Source organism: Scleropages formosus, chromosome 3 (genome assembly GCF_900964775.1).
Source record: "Scleropages formosus chromosome 3, fSclFor1.1, whole genome shotgun sequence".
NCBI classification, from domain to species: domain Eukaryota; kingdom Metazoa; phylum Chordata; class Actinopteri; order Osteoglossiformes; family Osteoglossidae; genus Scleropages; species Scleropages formosus.
This window is the reverse complement of record NC_041808.1, coordinates 11,122,793-11,129,550: the sequence shown is the minus strand read 5'-3', so window position 1 is coordinate 11,129,550 and position 6,758 is coordinate 11,122,793.

The window sequence follows — 6,758 nt, the reverse complement described above, 5'->3', positions numbered from 1 at the left end:
GGACGGGGGGCGGGACGAAGATCTAGTTGATGGGCACGGGAGGTGACCAATGACAATACACGAAGTGAGATAGGGCCGCCTCCAGCACGGTTAACGTCATCCCTGCGACCAATCACAAAACGCGTGTCCTTATACATATTTATAAGGGTGGTTTGCGACTGCCTCGTTTTAAAGGTGGCGCTCACCCAGAACAAAGCTTTTCGGTGTTGTTGTATTGAAACTTTAAAATAATATTGTTGCATAGCCTGCTGCGTATTATGAACAATCCTCCGCATACATTTGACAGAAAAGACCCACAGTTGGGTCTTACTTAAAAGAACTGCATCAGTGATTTAACTCTCAAGGACTGAATAAAACACGAAAATGAGAAAAGCGATTCAAATGGTCCGAGTTCTTTATTGGTGTTATAAAACTTCAGTTGTTAATGAACTGTTTCCCTTATTGTGACACGCTGTTATTTATGTTTTAATATGATCATGTGCGCTGTGACGTACAAGGAATCATTATTTAAAATGATTTACAATTTCAACAGACGCATGTTGCGCTGCAAATAGATTTAAGATTGACATTTTAAAACACATTTCAGTCTGCAAAACAATGCTGTCGGAAGTTCAGCACCTGAACATCCTGAGAACTTTTACACCGGGAATTATCTATCGGGGGGATAATTTAATTAAGCCTCGAGACACACGTGTGAACATCGCCACCAATTTGCACCAAAAACAAATGAGTGTGTTTGACACACTGCTATCAGGTAGGATGGCACTCCACCCCCCGCTCATCCCCAGACCCCCCAGGGTGAGCTGCGGGATTTAAACTCATCAAATCTGACATATTTGTGTGCGCTGTGGAATCAGCACCGACAGTGCTACTTAGAGAACTGCAAGTCTTGTCTTAAGTTAAAAGAAATGATGCTTAACCTTTACGATCAGAATCATTTCAATATTATCTTTGTACCATCTTGTCTAATTTGGCCCTCATACAAATCAGTCCTCAACACGCGGCGCGTCGCGTCGCCGATGTGACATTTGGAACAAAGGGCTGCGCGTGTTTCTTTAAATAAAATAAGAAAAGTTGTCTCGTTCTGATTGGTCGATGGTTTGGCTTCGGTTTTCGGGGTGCCTTGAAACCGTTGCTTTTTCAAAAAAAAAAAAAAAAAAAAAAAAAAACCCTCACGCTCTTCCAATAACCGAGTAGCACACCCTCCTCCACTGGCATCCACTACAGAGAAGATCGAAACCCCGCCTGTTCTCACGTAAACAATGAAATGCACCGCATGTTATGTGTCACTCACTCATTTTTAAGAATGCGTTTCCCGTGTGGTCATTTGAAAAGCTTTGCTAAGGAATGTGCGCGCTGATTATTGCCGCTGATACAGCTGAATCAGTAAAAGTAATTTTAAAAAGTTTTGATTTGTATCTGCATATGTGACATTTAGCACTGTGATCTTGCCAAGCTTGTTCTGGTGCCTTCTAACCATTTATCACTCACCAACATTTGCTATTTGTCCACATTACAGGGAGATTTCCCTCTTTTGGGAGGAAAGATGCACTGGTGTTCTTGTTCTTGCAATGATCCAGCACTGAAGGTGTTAAATATAGTGGGGGGGGGGATACAGTAAGGGTACACACACATGCATAAGATCCTACAACAATAATCACAGTTCTGAGACACAAGGAAATGCCAAAAGCTGGGATGTGTCTTCCAGTCTTGGTGAATTGTGATCTTGTGCCTGTTTTCCCAGTTAATTTCCATACTGTACGTGAGATGCACTGTGGTGTCAGAAGAGACTTTGCTGTTGTAAGCGATCGCTGCGATACAAAGTGCACAACATAACAGAGTAACCTGCTTTATTACTGCTACCAACCTTTATTTTGCTTAGACACCTTTGTCTGTGTTGCGCAATCAGTTTCATAATGATTTACCAGTTCAAACACACACACGCACACACACACCCACTGGCTGAAGCCGCTTGTCCCGAGCGGGGTCACGGTGAGCCGGAGCCTAACCCGGCAACACAGGGCTGGAGGGGGGAGGGGATGCACCCAGGACGGGACACCAGTCCATCACAAGGTACCCAAAGCAGGACTTGAACCCCAGACCCACCAGAGAGCAGGACCTAGCCAAGCCCACCGCGCCCCCACACTCCTGCCCCGTCCTTTACTGCAGCAATTCAAGGTTAGAACCCTGATCAAGGGGACTGGAGCAGCAGTGAGATTCAAACTAACATCCTTCAGACTGCAAGGCAGAAAAGGACTGCAGTACGTACTGTCTACCCGTTGCCCGAAATCAATCGTATTGCGTTTACATCAATTCGTTTAGCTGACGCTCTTCTCTGAAGCGACTTACCACGTTAAGTTGCTTACAATTATTTACCCTTTTATGCAGGTGGGTAATTAATTTTACTGGAGCAAATTAGGGTAAGTACCTTGCTCAAGGCTACTACATATATTGGAAGCATATTGCATGCAGTGGTGCACCAAGTTTACCTAAGATGTGAATGTAGAGGCCTTGCAGGGTGATGTATTGTCCACAGCAATGGACTGCAGATCTACATGTTGTGAGTCTGGAACTGGAAGAATACATCCTGCAGTGGGACAGCGCTTAACTCGCTTACCCTTGTAAAGTACACCATACAGTATGCGTAAAATGGGGTGGAGAACGGCTAGGCCTCCTGAACGCCATCGAGATTGGCGGTCGCTGATGGAAACGGCAGGGGGAAACGAGCTGCGTTCGGTGGCACGGACCACGGGCGCGAAGGTAAATCCGCCGCAAGCGTTTGCAATGACAGCAGTTCATGCGGCGTCATGCGGCACATGGAGATGTTCATGGAAAAGGCACACGTCTGTGAACCTCACCGCTTGGCTCTTTTCTCTGTAGAGGTAGAGTTGCATTTCCCATGGTGCCTGCTGTGAATCAGTGCTGCTGAAACCGCTGTTTTCTCCTTCGCAGCGCTGCTGGGTTAACGCATCTGCATGGAGCAGCAGATTTTGGCAGCCCGTGTGTCAATCTTTCGCAAAGCGCAAGGACTTCCTCCTTGTGTAAACAGGAAATCCACCACTTAATTCCCAGTATGTCTTCGCTGCAGGCATGTTTTGTGCTCTGCCACTGGACAGTCCTGATCACTATGTTTACATGTTGCGCTAGTGGTCTTGGGCGTCCGGTCCTTGGTTGTCGGCCTGGGTTTGTCCGGCCGCCCAGCCGTTCGTTGGTCACGTCAAAGAGCTCGTGTTTCACCCTGAAAAGCTGGGGATTATGGTGCTTTATCAAATCATCCTCAGAATCGGTTGCTCCTCTTACACCCAGCTTGTTGGTTTTGTTTGATCACCAGTACACCTGAAACGCATGTCTTTGGACTGTGGGAGGAAACCAGAGCACCTGGAGGAAACCCACATGGTCACGGGGAAAATATGCAAACTCCACAAAGAGTGTACGGCACCTGCACTACTCTCTGCGTTACTGTGCTGCCAAAAGAAAAATTACTGGCAGTAGTATTATAGGTTTTTTTAAATATCAAAGGGAAAAATCAGGTTTTTTTGCACACTGGTCTGTGATTCTGCGCTTCAATGGAGCAACCAGTCACTTTGATTTCTACCATAATTCTACTGGGGGGGAACTTTACATAACACTATGGCTAACGTCACACGGACATCACACTTTAATCAAGGCATATCACATCTCACTTCTGCTTGAGTTAAAATCAGAGAAGTTATGGTTTCTCTTAACTTCTCAAAAAATGGGTGGCACAGCAAGCGGCGCTGCTGTCTCACAGCACATGGATGGTGCGAGAGGACATGCGTTTGATCCCTGCCCAGTCTGTGTGGAGTTTGCATGTTCTCCCCATGTCCGTGTGGGTTTCTGCTGGGTGCTCTGGTTTCCTCCCACACTCCAAATATTTGCTGTTCAGGTTCCCCCATAGTGTGCGAGTGACAGAGAGAGTGTGTTCCACTGATGTATGGCTGAGTGACCCATTGTAAGTAGTGTATCTAGCAGTGTAAGTCACCACGGTGAATAAGGTGCGTGGGCTGGTAACACTACATAGTATCTGTTGTAAGTCGCTATGGAGAAAAGCACCTGCTAAATAAATAAATCTAAATGCTGGTTTCCCTCTTATCCTGTACTGTACTCCTGTGATGAGTGCATGGTTGTATCCTAATTTACAAGTTAACACGTTTAGGTCCACGTGATACTACAGACGGACCAACAAACTGCTTTTGAATATCGCACATCGAATTGCATGCACGAATGGTGACATTTTAGTTAATGAAAATATACCATTTTCCTGTAACATGGCGGCCCCGGGCAGCACCGATACATTCAAAACTCTTCGAAAATGTCTCTCCTTTTTGGACCACAGTCCAGACATGTCCATCCCCATCATCACAAGGACATCTCTACAGGGACAGTGGAGTCACTCTCTCTGGAAGTTGAGAAAGCGAATATTGTTCATATTTGCTTCCCAACGTGTTGATACCGGGGGGCGTGGTGGCACAGCGGGCTTGGCCGGGTCCCGCTCTCTGGTGGGTCTGGGGTTCGAGTCCCGCTTGAGGTGCCTTGCGATGGACTGGCATCCTGTCCTGGGTGTGTCCCCTCCCCCTCCGGCCTTGCGCCCTGTGTTGCCGGGTTATGCTCCAGTTCGCTGCAAACCCGCTTGGGACAAGCGGTTTCAGACAGTGTGTGTGTGTTGATATCCAATGACATTAATATGTGTTTCTAATTGCTCCACACACACAAACCTACACAGGAATCGAAGACAGTGCACAGGTAGCCGCCTCAAAACACGTCCAGTATAGCATCCTGCATTAAGGTCCACAATATTTGGGTCGATTTACACAGTAAACGTTTCAGTGTGTACAGTATTAGGAAGTACAGCACGTGCACACAAATAAGAACTGGTTTTACAAGAAAGGAGCAAACTGGGAGCCACAATCGAATCGGGAGAAAAAAAAGCTTCACTCACAGTCACACTTGAGTCATAGTTTAAATGTTTAGGTTCATTACCAGCATTTCATGATTCCAAGACTATTGAGACTACAAATACACACACAACTGGAAGGTTTAAAGCAAACAACCTAAAAGCTTTCTCGCAAAAAGTTTAAAGCTGAACTAATGATGCATTAACTTCGGAGCGAACGCGTAATGAAACACTGTCGCAGCACTTGCGGTGCGTATCTGCGCTACGGACGTGCAAAAACACAACATCGTCAAGCGCTCCGGGTTCGGAGTGTCCAGGGTTACACGGGCACGCGCGCCGTAACGTCCCAGCGTGGATGGAGGGGTAACTTGAAACCGTCTGTGAGAGTGTAACTCATTGGAGGAGCGTCGTGTCAGAGAATTCCGTCCACTGGCCCGCGCCCCCTCCGCGCCGTTTGTCCCGGAAGGATTTAACTCTCCTGTTGCTTCGCTCTGAGTTTTTCCTGCACGCGGAGGCCAGAGCAGCAGAACAGAAGGGTGCGAAAGGAATTGAAGCCAATGTTTCCAGCATTTTTTTTGGTAAATTATTTTTGTGATGCATTTCAGCAGTGGCACTGACTGAAATGTACAGCAGGCCTGTTTTTGATGAGATTGTGTTTTGCACGTGATTGCTGTGCAGTTTCTGGAATGCTCTCAGTCTCCAGTATTCCTATGAATGGGATGTGTTTAGGCCATGTCAGCCTAATCAATACACACATTCATATAAAGTCATCTATTTACGGTTAGAAGAACTTTATGCTGACATGTACACACAAACGCACTCCACTGTTCGGGTTTGATCATCACAAATTCCATTTCTTCACCTGACTTTCAAATATATGAATTCATGTTACCAAGCGATGCATCAGCCTAACAAAGCTAAGGGATGAGCTCTGTTACATAGAGTAAGAGGCAATTTTTCATTTGACACTTGATTTCCCCCCCCCCATCAATACCGGACAAGCGCACAAAGAATGCTGCCATGCCAGATCATGCGCTGGAACAGAATCTCACCTGTGCCAACTTGTTGAGCGGCAGATGTGCGCAAAATACTCTGTCTCGACGGGACTAAATGTCATTATTTCAAATGTGACGCTTTCAATCTGGTATGTGTGCAGCGAGTGCTAGTCGAGGTATTTTTTACGCTGAACTTTTTGTACTTGAAGGAAAGAGTCACACCGTGAAACCTGCATTTTGATCTTTTTTTTTTGGCCTTTTAAACCAAATAAACTCCGGCTACTCGCACTTTATAACTTGCCATGCCACCTCCAGCAATCCAAAAAAGAACAAAGGAATATATGTGTGAGTAAGAGGGAAACTAAAGTAAAACTAAGCACAATATAAAGAACATAGGAGTAATGCATGTTAAATGTAAGAGACATGTTTCTGTTATGTGACTGAAGACCTGTAATTTTCTTAAGTACTTTCTTGTATTGAATTGTTTTTTTAAGGAAATTTAGTCCAAGTCAGCTCAAAGGACTTTCACATATAATGTATTTTTAACATGTATCTTCTATGAGTACATATTATATTTTAAGATATTTATGTGGTGTGAATTATATTATTTACATTTATTTATCTAGCTGATACTTTTCTCCAAAGCCACTTAGAGGGCTGAGGTTACAATTATTTAACCATTTATAAAGCTGGGTAATTTTGCTGGAGCAATTCAGGGTAAGCACCTTCCTCCAGGGTACTACAGCCAGAGGTGAGGCTTGAACCTGTGACTTTTGAGTTCAAAGGTAGTAGCTTTCACCACTATGCTACCAGCTGTGTAGTTACTAGTCTAGTATCTTGATTTTTTT